This window comes from Haemaphysalis longicornis, unplaced genomic scaffold, assembly GCF_048455015.1.
Source record: "Haemaphysalis longicornis isolate Haplotype H1 unplaced genomic scaffold, Haemaphysalis longicornis Haplotype H1 scaffold_1, whole genome shotgun sequence".
Taxonomy (NCBI): domain Eukaryota; kingdom Metazoa; phylum Arthropoda; class Arachnida; order Ixodida; family Ixodidae; genus Haemaphysalis; species Haemaphysalis longicornis.
In genome coordinates, this window is record NW_027526203.1 from 394,031,836 (window position 1) to 394,045,769 (window position 13,934).

Genomic DNA, 13,934 nt, shown 5'->3' on the forward strand with positions numbered 1-13,934 from the left:
CTCGCACAATCGCGACTGCACAACATCACTCTTCCACGCATACCGGAGGTGCTCAATTTCGGGGCATCCAGAGATACTGTCTGGGTGCAGGCTGTCCAGCGAGCTATACCTGCGAAACGGGGATGCAACAACTTGGGCTATGAGGGGCATAGCATCAACCAGCGGTCCATTCAATGCCACACCTGCCAGATAATCAGCGGTTTCATTAAGGTGGATACCCCTGTGTCCTGGAACCCAGACCAGGCGGATTTCTTGTACATAGGGTGGTAGGAGCATCGAGAGCGTTCGGCTTAGAGGGGTAAATCTTGGATTGGATAGGGTGGAGCAGACTGAAAGCGAGTCCGTCACAATAATCACTTTCGAATTGGTGGCTAAGGCGTTGCGCTGCTGAGCACGAGGTCGCGGGTTCGATTCCCGGCCGCGGCGGCCGCTTTTCTGATGGAGGCGAAAAGCAAAAACGCCCGTGTGTACGAGATTTCGGCGCACGTTAAAGATCCCCAGGTGGTCAAAATTAATCCGGAGCCCTCCACTACGGCGCGCCTCATCGCCTGCGTTGCGTCGGCGCGTTAAACCCTACAATCAATCAATCACTTTCGAATTGTCTTCACTGAGTTTTCTAATAGCAAGGGCAATCGCCAAAAATTCTGTCAAGAATATTGTTGTGAAATTGGGTAGCCGCAAAGAAAATGCCCAGTCAAGTGCAGGTGAAAAGATACCAATACCAGCCTTTCTTTCCTGAACAGACGCATCTGTGGCTACAACCACATGGGTTGGAAACTTCTCTAAATGGGTGATTAGAAGACCAGATATAGTCTTCTCCGGCAAATATTTGGAATTGGAGGGGAAAATATTATCAAAATCAATTTCCACCATCGCATTTCGAGGTTCAAAGGAAGAAATCGAGAGAATGTTGACGTTTAATGGGGCTAATAGAGACTGTACAAACACCACCTGCGGGCGTTTGTACGTGGGCCATGGCTGAGCGAAAAAAGGCGATGGGGAGTGAACGAAGACCATTTGCGACCTTGAAATAGGCAATTCCATTACACGAAGGTATGCCTCTACTGTCAACACTTTGAATCGGGGAATCAGGGGAAGGATGCGAGCCTCCCAGTACAATACCCGAATAGGGACGTACTTCGGTAAACCCAAACACAAGCGCAAAGCTTGTCGTTCTAGTGTAATCAATGGACGTAGCTTATAAAACGGATAACTTGAAAAAAGGATGGATCCGAATTCTAGAATAGGTCGAACGTATAGGCGGTAGAGCATGAGGAGAATGTCTCTACGCATACCCGACTTCTTGTTGCAAAATCTTTTTAACAGTGAAACCGCCCTCCCCGCTTTGGCCGCAGTATAATCAATATGAGGACGCCAGTTTAAATTGCGCTCATATATCACTCCTAGATATTTCAGGGAAGTAACTTGTGGAATTATTTTCTGTCGGTATGTCAGACAAATGGAAACAGGGTCTTGAACCGGGAATGCCAGGAGGGCACACTTTCCGACATTTAAGGATAGGCAGAGCCCGTCTAGCCACGATCCTAAGATCGAGAGGTACAGCTGCAGGGACTGGTGCAAAGAATGTATATTTCTTGACGATGCAAAAAAGGCTAAATCATCAGCATACAAATATGATTGAATTCCCGCAATAACGGGCACCTCGCTCAGCAACACATTAAATAACACCGGAGACAGGACGGATGCTTGTGGTAGACCTCGCGATTGACTGTAACTCGGGGAGGTGACTCCGTGCTGGGCAATAAAGAATTTGCGGCCTGTTAAAAACAACCTGACCCAGGAAATAATATATTCCGGGAAAGATAAGCCCACCATCTTTTCTAAAAGTATGCCATGTTCAACGCAATCGTACGCTTTGGCCACATCCAATGTCACCAGTGCTGCGACCTCTTTAGAACGTCGAGCCAAGGCGGCTCTCTAGGTCTATGTGCGCCGACCATATCGAACAGTCTGGCCTAAATCCCACCTGCCGAGGGCTCAATATGTTAGAACTGGTTAAAAACTTCTCAATTCTGGCCAATAAAATTCTTTCAACAATTTTGACAAGGTTAGACGTTAAGCTTATCGGTCTTATGTTATCCAGTGCATATCCTAATCCGGGTTTCTTAGGCAAGGGGATAATTTTAGACAGCCGCCAATCCAAAGGGATCCAGGAGGCACACAAAGAGTGGTTGACAATAAGCAGGAGGTCTTCGGGTGACTCACTGAACAAGACCTTTATCATTGGAACTGTAATTCCATCTGGGCCTGGTGCTGCATCAGGTACACGCTGCAAGACGTCATATAACTCACCCCTTGTAACATCCTCAAAATTTACAGCCGAGCTCAGTAAAGGAGAGTCAGTAACCTGGGGGGCCAGTACAGAATATTGAGATGTGAACCGAGCCTTCAGTCCTAAAGCCAATTTTTCAAGAATTTTTAAGGCAGTTGGCGTATGAATGAAGGAGTCAAGGTTTGATGCAGTAACGCTGTTTTTCCTTATCCGCAAGAAGCTGAAGAGCGCCCGCCTATTACAAGCTTCTGATAGAGTAGAGAATCGGTTTGTGTTGTACATCTCTTTTGCCCGTGAAACTGTGCGTTTAAACACAGCGCTAAAATACTTAAAGTTGCTCCAATTACTAGGACACTGATTATACCGCAATGTTTTCCACACTGCTTTTCTTCGACGGTAGTCCCTCGTACATTCATCATTCCACCATGGACTGCAAGGCTCCCCTTGGACCGAAGTAATAGGAAATTAGCTCGCGTGGCCGAATCCTGTATCAATGATACTAGCTCCTTGGCGCGACATTCATTATCTTGAGTGGGTATCGAAGGCAGGGCTGAACGCATAAGGTTTCCAAACCGAGGCATATTTACAAAGGAGCGTGCCCTGCGGAGAACGTTTTTCCTTACACTGATATAAAAAACCACGGGGAGATGATCGCTAGATGTTGCACAGTCTACCGTAGACCAAGCAGAAACCAGACCCGGTTCTGCAAACGCCAAGTCTAATGCCGACTTACTTTGGTCGCGTAAATACGTAGCAACTCTGGAGTTCATACAGGAGAGAGAGTGGTCGCTAGCCCAATCCCATAAGCGCCTTCCGCAAGCATCAGTACGGAATCCCCAGTCAACATGATGGGAATTGAAATCCCCTGCTAATATGAGGTGACTTTTACAAGCAGCCAAAGCTGCACCTAGTGAACCGGTCGATGTCACCCCATATGGGAAGTATGCATTTACAATGGAGAATGAAACATTTCCTGGCAATTCAAAGTCAACTGCAAGAATTTCACTCTCAGATGAAAGAGAAACAAAGGACATGTGTGCACTATGGCAGAATTTTAACGATACTAAAATCAATAACCCTCCACCTCTACCTTGCCTGTCCAAACGAAAGGAGCGGAAATTTGGAATAAAAATGATTTCTGGGGAGAAAGCCAAGTTTCTTGAAGTAGGATAACATCAGGGTGGTATTGAGCCACAAGCCAATCAAGATCAGGAGAAGCAGAGAAAACTGAGCGGCAATTCCATTGGAGTATTCGTATACTTGCCATTGTTAGCCAAGCTGCGCCGATGATATGGCCTGTTGTAGTATGTCATGAGGCTGATTGGTAGGCTGTGCCGAATTTTTTGTATTTTTATTATTCTTTGGTTTGGAAACTTTACTGGCCTCCTCCTCGGTGAGGGACAGCCTGCGATTTTGTGCCAGTGGGGTGGACTGGCCTACCTCCATCTCGTCCGAGTCCTCAACCCTGGCGGACGGCGTATCTGGATGCAAAGGAAACTGTCCTTCTACCTCATTGGCTGCCGCCTTGTCATCAGAAGGAGATGACATGTGTGCATGAGGAGGTGGCTCGAAACCTCTAGGGGTCCCCAGGAGTGCATTCGTAGGCGGTAATGGGGCCAAATGGGCCGACGTTGTGGAAGATGGTGCGGCTGCTGCTAGGCCGAGACTATTCAGTGATGATGCAACGCCTGCAGGCGGAAGAGGAAAGCCCGAGGAACTCGCCGAGAATATTTGCAGGAACTCTGCCATTTTCTGAGTCATAGCTTGCATTTGACTCGTACACTCGGACAAGGAACTTACCAGTGGCTGTACAATAGAAGTCATGGAGTTGACTACCGAAGTATTTATCATGTTGGAAATGGACTTTTCGCTGTCAGCATCTTGACGGGAGGCCGCACTAGCATAACCGCGTGCCCTTTCTTTGATCACCGCTACCGCTTCACCACGCGAACACCTTCTCTTCTCTATAACTTCCAACACACTGACTTCCTGACTTCCTGACTTCCTGGGCACGAGTTGGACAGTTAGAGTAATCCACAGGGTGAGACCCCTGACAAAGGCAACATCGAGGTTCAGCTGCTTCGCACTCCGAGGCAGCATGAGCTTCTCCACACGACACACATCGGGAGTTTGATTTACAACCTCTGGTGCTATGGCCGTATCTCTAGCATTTGTGGCATCGGAACGGCCGCGGCTGAAGAGGTTCCACCCGAAACAGCAAAGGCCATGCTTTAATCTCAGAAGGGCAAGAGATACCCGCGAAAGTCCCGATAACGGATTCTGTGGGTACCTTCCTGTCGTTGACCGTTCTGCTGCATCGTAATACTGAGACGGCGCCTGCTGCTGCAAAGCTGTTTCAGCACCTCCGGTGGACTCAAGTCCTTGCTAATTCCCCTTACGATACCTTTTGAATAAACGCTCTCACCGGCACCGAGGAGAAATGCGAACAGGCCAGAAGGTCCATGACGCAGGCCGCGTCAGATGACCGGCAGAGTATGCCACCCCTGCCGAACGGTCTCACCTCCGAGATCTTTTTGAAATGTTGGGTCACTCCTTGCAGGTCCACCTGAATGGCCTGCGGATTGTTCCGCCGAATTTCACCCCCATTTGTTGGAACCAGGGCCACGGGGATGTTCCTCACTCCTCCGTTGAAAAATACATCCACAGACAAGTCCTGCAAGGGGAGGAAAGCTGACCAGGGCGAGGAACCCTGACCGGGAGAGTTAAAAGACATTTCCCTCACCAATACACAGAATCAAATCTGAAAGACGCCCTTTAAGGCTGAAAACCCAAGCTTCCGATACTCAAGCAGCTGGGTCGAAGGGTGTGGATTTTTTATTATCCCCTGACATAGTACATGCACACTCAGGGTGATTGACCATAAGGTAATTCCAACTAGGGTACTTGAAGTAAACCGCAAGGACCCCTAAAATAGCATCAACAAACGCAAACAAACCGAGGATCACGTTCGTTCCTTGGTTTTGGCTCCTTTTGATTAACCCAGTGTCTAGAGTGCCGCCCGACGGCACTCTAGCTGATCGCTGCAGCCATAGCTAGAGTGCCGTCCGACAACATTAGAATATTTAAGGCTAGGCTAGCATGGGACAAAGCGGCTGTCGTTGTAGTGTAGTGCCCGTTTTCTATTCGCACGTTTTTCTGGCGAGTACCTGTCCTCTGTGACACGCAAAAAACTGTATAAGGACATTTGCGATGTTGTTTTCCCGGTCCCTATGTATAGATATAATTACCGTGCTGGGCCAGGCCAAAATGTGCTAAAGCGCGTCAAAAGAATGGAGGTTCACCCTGGTGTGAAAACCTTTTTCTTCAAATTACACACAAGCACCTTGTCTGTTGGAACCTGGATGCAGGATAGAGGGATATCTGTGCCATGGGGAACTCAGAGTTCAATTTGTAAACAACCAGAAACTATAGAGCAGGTTTTTCTGCATTGTTGGGCTGCGGTATTTTTGTGGGATGTCCTCCAGAGGACCCTTCATAAAGATTTCCCGCTGAGCCCCCATGGCATACGCTATCTAGCGGTGGAAAACAAGGAGGGGGCGCCCTTGGACCTCGTTATGTTGGTGGCCTTGCATAGCATATGGCGTTCGCGCATGGCCTGGCTCCACGGTGATGTGGACGCCCGCCCTACGCGGCATTGTTTTCGTGAGTCCATATCCCAGTACGTAGAAGTCCAGAAGCGGAAGGCATGCACTCCTGAGTGGCTGTCAAGAATAGAACCCTTGACTACGCTTAGGGAATTTTAGAGAGACATCAGCCTTCATAGGTTGGTGGCTTGTCGCTCGAGTTGCTCATGTGAATAAGTTTGTTTTGTGTTTCTGTGTTGTGTCGAAGACCGGCATTAAAGAAAAAAAAAGTCGTTGTGGTGTAGAGGATCCGTCTTAGCTTCTTGATCCGAAGGACGGTGGTGCGAGACCGGCTCGTGCCTTGGTTGTTGTTTTTTTCTTCTTTAAATTGATCTATAATTTTTATGCCTTAGTTTAGTTCTGTGTTTTAAATGATTTCTTTGTGTGCGTCAGGTCATGTTATGTTATGTTTAAGTTAGGTTGCCTAGCTTTACGTTATCTAGAGCGATGGAGTGCCAGACGCAGCAATTTTATTACAAAATGGCAGTGGACGTCGATATAGAGGAGTGATTATAATACCGTCGGACGGCACTGTAGACACGGCCTTTAATAAATGTGGTAAACCGTTGCCGCAAATATGGCTGTGTACTGGTCTGCATGATTATTGTAGCGGTTTGAGATGAAGTTGGAACCGAAGGCGTCCTCAAAACAAGCGAATATCACAACTGATTCTCCTGGAAGTACTCCTAATAACACTTCGTGGCTCCATTCGTCTTCCCGTCTCCTGGCTTCCCTTGATCAACTTCTCGCTTCAGCTTTTCAGAGCGACACTTCTAGATCTTGCTTGTGACGTATCCTCACTTCATTTCTTCAGCATTCACAGTCAACCGCGCGCTGCACTCTTACGTGCTTTCGTTTTGTTCAGTAACGTGACTCACTAAAACGGGAGCAGGACGCGATAATTCCAAGTGCACGAATAACGGCTCGCCGCTGCAAAAAAAAAAAAAAAATAATAATAGTTGCTGAGGTGTTTTACTCACCCCAGTTCTTGATGATTGTAGAATTTAACGCGCCGACGCAACGCAGGCGATGAGGCGTGCCGTAGTGGAGGGCTCCGGATTAATTTTGACCACCTGAGGATCTTTAACGTGCGCCGAAATCTTGTACACACGGGCGTTTTTGCCTTTCGCCTCCATCAGAAAAGCGGTCGCCGCGGCCGGGAATCGAACCCACGACCTCGTGTCCGCACCGCAGTTCTTACAATAGCCCTTTTAATCTCCTTCTTTTAGATATATTTGCCCAGAATTTACACTGTCTGGTGCCATTTAGCCAGCCTGCAGAATGCTGAGGTCGCATGGTGAATGAGGCCGGTGCTCTTGATTATTAGAGTGAAAGTTCTACTAGGCTATATCTTTCAAGGTCATTCATTGCGTCGCAATATCCTTCAACCACCGGCACGCCAGATGCGTCGTCCTTTCTGCTCAAGTTGCGCGTTTATTATCGTTTGGCTTGCTTGGATTTTTGTTGCTGCGGTATCCTGTAACTTGGCGAGGGTGGAGCAGCTGCTTCGCGCATGACATATCACAAGGCGGTGTCTGCCACTCTCTGGGCCGGCTGTGCATGCTGTTGATTTAAGCGAGCCACGTGACTAGGATGGGGCTTAAAGGACGACAGATACATTAAGAACAAAGACCACTCCGGCGGAATTCTCAGATTTGTACGTTTTCTGTCCCTTTCAACATGGCCGCTACGAGCGAGCCCTCATTGGCTGAGAGCGGACCATAAGGTGTGACGCAGCGCAAACAAGGTGGGGCTTCGGTTTCTGCGGGCGTAATTGGCCAGAGGCCTCGCAAGTGCATAAACGTCACGATTGGACGGACGCGAAATAGACTTATTTGAAACAGACAAACCCGGAATTCTGCCCGCGGGCTGACTGAGTTTACAGGAGGGACCAGTAGAGAACGCACCAAGCTAGCGCACGAAATTGCTGCTTTGCCGGCTATATCGCCGGCTCTTGGTTCCTCAGTCTTGCTGTCTGTGCGTGTCCGTAAAGGGATTCTCAAACCCTTCCGATAAACGCTTTCACTCTTTCCGTTGCGTCTGGAAACACTCAGAAAGCTATAGTTATCGCCAGAACGCAGCGGCGCTGCGTGATGGGCTCGTCTTAGCAGATGCGCCTTCCGTATCTGCTTTGCTTTGGTGGCTTTCTTTTTAATGTGCCTATTAAAAGCGTTCATTAGGGCAATTGAAGGAAAGCCGGTAAATAGCCACTACGCCGCTGTAATGACGTAATTACAGCAGTCGAAGAACGCCAAGACACGGGAAAGAGAGAGCAGTCCTTTGAGCAAGGCTCTATGTTATCGGATGGGCATAGAGCACATATTTTTTGCTGAGGTACTTTGCGACCCCGTAATCTACGTACTGGATGTGTTCGTTGACCACGTTATGCAAGGTTTTGCTGCAAGGTTTCCCCTCGCAAGGTTTCCCCTCCTGTCTAGTTCTTGCTTCGTGAGTGCGGCACATGAGGACTTAGTTAATGTAAGAATTGAATGTTTGGTCCAAGAACCCACGCTTCTAGATAAATCAGTAACACGCCTTTCTGGCCTGTAGTCTCATTTGCTATTTATGCTCTCGAAGTACTGTCTTGAAGCCACTTGTACATACACACAGCAGCGGCCTTTTGTAGCAGTGACAGCAATTAGTTGTACACGTTCCCTAATTTCCATCTAGCCCACCGTTGCGATAGCATGCTGCAGTAACGAGCTGTGCACCTGATGATCATGTGAGGGAGGTAATTGTGTGTTATGGACAGACAGAGAGGCAGTTGTGGCAGATCCGGCAGTCAATCAAAAACGACTATAGGCCAAAATTTCAAACGCCCCATTTTCCCTGGTATTTCAAAAACTATCCCCTAGCAATAAGAAACGTCCAAAAATTGGTGCACTTGTTGGCCTATATTTTTTTCTTTTTACTTTTTTTTCGTTGGTACGTGTGCACATTCTGTTTTTTATGCCAGGGTTGTACGGCAATCCCCGCGTGATCAGTGTGCCATCCTTCGTCCTGCCCCTGCGATGTGCCACTTCAGTTGCTTCAGTGTTATTATGTTACGTTTTGTCCTTTATTCAAGTGCTATGTCTGAGCTCAGGTACAGTAAAATTTCGTTAATTCGACACTTGCAGGATGGCGAAAAGTAGTCCATTTTTATTCGATTGTCCAAATATCGAATGAACAAAAAAAAATGCGAAATTTTCACCAGCATGACGTACCCTTCCAGAGAAGTTTGTAATATTCGTTCATTTTTTCAGGCGAATTTGAGTGGCGACAATAGCTGTAATAGCTGCCCGATGCTCCGTGGGACACGCACCATGTACACGGAGCACGGGAAGTCCGCAAGGAAAACGCAAAAACGACGACACACGCCAAACGAGAACTGCTGAAGATAGGGATACCTGCGACACGACTGCACAGAGGTGATAAAGGCAACAAAGCACACAGGGTTCGACCGTTGCAGCCACCACCAACCTGGCTTTGCTCGTGGACAAAGGGGTGACTGGTAGTGGCTTAACCCTTTGTAGCGGGCAGCATCTTGTGCTACCTAGCCTATACATCTACCACTCCCTGTTCTGTGTCTACCCGTTTCGTATGACGCCGATGACCATGCAGTTGGGCTATATACGTGACATTTTTTTCTTCAGTTGTACAGTATCGTTGCTCTTGGCAGTGTTTTTTTTTTTTTCCTCTCTCGGCATCGACTGGGCGAGCTCGCAGGCTGGAACGCTAGGTCGAATTACAGATGCGCGCTAAAATTTTGCCGAATCAGCGACAGTTCCGCTTCATAGACAACTGCATATAACTGTAGGGACCACGCGCGTAGGTCGAATTAACCGATTTTCGGAATTAACGGGGGTTGAATTAACAAGTTTATACTGTATTTACTTTAGTTGGTATTTATTATCTGTCATACCACCCAGCCCAAAAAGGAATGTTTTTGACGCGAGCTCCTACGAAGCCTTGTCATCATCATCGTCGTCGTCGTCGTAGCCGCCGCGTGGTCGCCGGCGCGTGATATTTCGTCCTTGCCACAGCGCAGCAGAAGCAGAGGCATCTTGGTTCAAGTCAGAACCACCCTTGGTACAGCGACGTCTTCAACGCGGTGAGCTGCATGACCCATGGAGCGGGTCACTCGCTTCGCGGGAAAATTACGCTGACTTCTTTGTAATTTTCTCTTCTCCACAGCTCCGCCACCACGTACTGTTCTTACCGAGCTGTTGTCGCTCCTCGTCGGTGCTTTGAATTGCGCCCAAATCAACGCCGGGGCCACGCCACCCGTGGACCTTACCGGCGATCGCATGATCCTGCCAGTTCCGTCACCCGGAAGTGGCACGAGCCACGGGATCTCGCGGAATTTAGTGGAACCAGAGACGACGTCGAAAGCAGGCAAGAAACCTTGATTCCGAGCTCCATAGGCGTCCCGCAAAAGAAAAGTATGGCAAATACGTAGCAAAATGCAGTGCTCTCGTAAAACGTTCGTACATGCAAAATTTGACCTACCTTTAACAATACTTGTGGTGAATTAAGCACTCACGCTTCATTTTATTTAACTGTACGTCGTGGGGCAGCTTTGGCGTTCACCGCGCGGACACGGCCCGTTGCGGGAAGTTTCCCAGAAAGAGATGAGGAGATTTTCTCCCCGCGTGACGGGCGGGGAAGAGGGCGATGCCTGCTTACACCAACACCTTCGCGGAGTGTTTACGGCGCATTTGGAGCTTTTCTGGCACTGGAAACTTGGGGTAATAGAGGAGGGAGGACATTAGGCCAAGAAAACAGGCAAAAATAAATTAAAATGTATACCTACTTTGTACAATAATTTGCTGTAAAAAAAAAAACACGTCAACTTAACACTGCAAGAGATGCACGAAGGAATAGCTTCACTTTGACTAACTTTTCTCTAGTCTGAAGCAAAGTGCAGCACCTAGAATAGTTATTGATAAAAAATCAGGAGATTAAGCAGGTTGTTTATGGAAAATGATTGACCAGACATAAACACGTCCACTTTCACGCCACGACACCTGCGTCACAGTCCGCCACGGTTGCATCTTGAAATCAAAATTGCAATTCCAGGATGTGAAAATCATCACGGCGTTAGCTGATTACATCGAGTGCAAGCCCACCCAAATACGAAGTACAGGCCAAGCATCCTGACTACCGTTTTCGACATCCACCTCGCTGTGAAGGAAGATTGTTTGCTTTCACAGCGCAACGCTATTATGCGTCCAGGAGTCCTACGTTTATTGTTGTTCCGATCGGCACTCGAAGTATCCTGCTCGTGCTCTCGCACGCACACAACACCCCATTCCATCACCGTCAAGCAAACGCGTGCAGCACACAACGCTTCGGGAACAGTCTTGGTTGATCTTACACTCTTGTATGGCTTTTAAACTACAAGGTCTTCGCTTTTTAGAGAATGCACGCGACAGGCCACATTTCCTATATCGAAGCTCGCTGTCCCCCTGCACGTCGACCGGGAGCAGCGGCCATTTTGACGGCGGCCCTCTCGTTTTTGCCGAGATCTCGCGAGAGGCTTGTTCATAACCTCCGCACATAGACGGAGCTTTTACCAGCATGAATACCCTCAGCCGGAGTCTTCTTGGAGGTTATGGGCTTAACTCCTTTCTGGGTCGGAGAAATGCATCGTATTTACACCGTCCCTTGGTTGATGGAGTGTTTAGGCGTATACTGCGCTATACTTTCCTCAGTGCAGAGTAAACATTCTACTTCTGGAGGATTTACCGGCCCATTCACCCAATGAAAATCCCCATCCGGTTTGTTTTCATTTACTGTGTGCTATTTTTGGAATGCTTGAAGACTCTAAAAGTGCCCATAGCCTGGAAAACCGCCAACATTATTTTGATTCATAAGAAGGAAGATCTCAAGGACCTCAAGAATTACAGACCCATCAGCCTACTGTCAGTTGTTTATAAGCAGTTTACCAAAGTTATAGTTAGCCACATAGGTGACAGCCTGTATTCCCAACAGCACAGAGAGCAGGCTGGGTATAGGAAAGGGTACTCAACAGTAGATCCCCTTCATGTCGTCAATCAAGTGATAGAAAATTCCGCCGAGTACACTGAACTCTTTTTCATGGCAATCATACATTATGAGAACGCGTTTGATTCCTAACTCACCGCAGCCGTGCTAGAAGCCCTGGCAGACCAGGGAATAGAGGAAGTCTACATAAAACTTCTAGAAGACATATATAAGAAATGCACGGGAAGGATAACCCTCCACAAGCAAAGCGATAAATTTCCGATCTGAAAGAGAGTAAGACAGGGAGAAACCGTCTTGCCAAAACTATTCACAGCATGTCTGGAGGGAGTATTAAGAACGTTTGACGGGGAAAACTCAGGTTTAAGGGGGGAATACTTGATTCATATGTCATTCGCGGACGACATAGTCGCGCTGAGTGATACTACAGAACACTTGCAAACCATGCTTGAGGAACTACAACCAGAAAGCACGCCCGTGGGGCTAAAAATAAGTATGAATAAATCTAAAGTAATGAAGAATAATCATGCCAAAAACGTCCCCTTCAACTTAGGAAACGAAACGCCAGAAGAAGTTAAGGAATATAACCACCTCGGACAGATGGTTAGTGCAGACCTCCCCCACGAGAAAGAAATCCGTCGGAGACTAGGCATGGGCATGGGCTGGGAAGCACTCGTCAAGCACTCCCAAAAAATGAGAAGTAAGCTACCTCTGCTCCTCAAAAGCAAAAATCTACAGCCAGTGGATCCTATGACATAACGGAGCTTAAACTTGGCGCCTTCCTAAACAACCAGAAATCGAACTTGGATCGGCTCGACGGGCCATTGAACGGATAATGTTAGGAGTAACACTCAGGTACTGGAAACGAGCTACCTGGATCAGAGAACAAAATTGAGTAGAGGATACCATAGCTCAAATAAAGAAAAAGAAATGAACTTTGGCTGGCCATGTACTGAGACGAACCGACAACCAAAAGGGCATCAGAGGGGATACCAACAGATGGGTCTAGAAGAAGGGGAAGGCCATTAATCCGATGGAGAGATGAAATACGGAACTCTTCTGGGGTAAAGAATGGACTCAAGCAGCGCAGGACAGGAGTGGTTGGGGGTCAATGGGAGACGCCTTCGTCCTGCAGTGGACCTGAGTAGGCTGATTATGATGATGACATTGGCTGGAAATTTCGCAGTGGTTCAGAGGCAACGAAAAGGAAACAAAGAACGAATAAGACGAGTGGTTGCGATTTTGTTTTGTTTTCTCTCTCTTGCAGCTCTCTTGCAGCTTTCATCCGCTGCAAAAAACGGTCCTCCTCCTCGCGGTGCGGGGTGGTCACCGACCACCACATGTAGCAGCGTCAGCCCAGTGGGCACAGCCAGCCTGTGTCATCCTTGTCTTTGGGTGGCCCAAATCCGAGGATATGCACCCCTGCGACCACCCAGACGAGCAGCAGCCGCAGACAGCGGCCACTTGAAGGGTGCCACTGGTGGACACGGCTTCAACGAACAGCGGTAGGGTTCCATGTGCGTCAACAATGAGAAATTTTGGCGCTACCCAGCGCATCAAATCTGAACGCGAAATTCAATGTGAAGGGGCCCTTCAGCATTTTTTCAAGAGCTCGGATGGTCCTTGTGCAGCACAATGTTCCGAGAGCATAAAACAACTTTCCCTGAGTGAAAAGGCCGCTTGCGTTTTTCTCTTCTGTAAATCAAGTATTCTGACGCGTCATAGTTTACCCCTCCGCACCCTGTACTGGCAGAAAACGCTCCATGCTGATCAATACCACCAATACCCTGTCGGTGTGCCGACAGGCAATTTCGTCTACTGCGACATGCCAGATCAGGCAACTTACCTATGCCAGTGGTTGGTGCGAATCGCCTACTGGCGTTTTTGCTGCGAAATTGGCTCCCACAATTCGTTCCCGCTAGAAACGGACAAAAATTTGTCCCAATCGTTTTGTATGATGACTTCATAATTCCTAACATTTCCTGTACAGGTGCCGTCAGAAGTAATTGGAG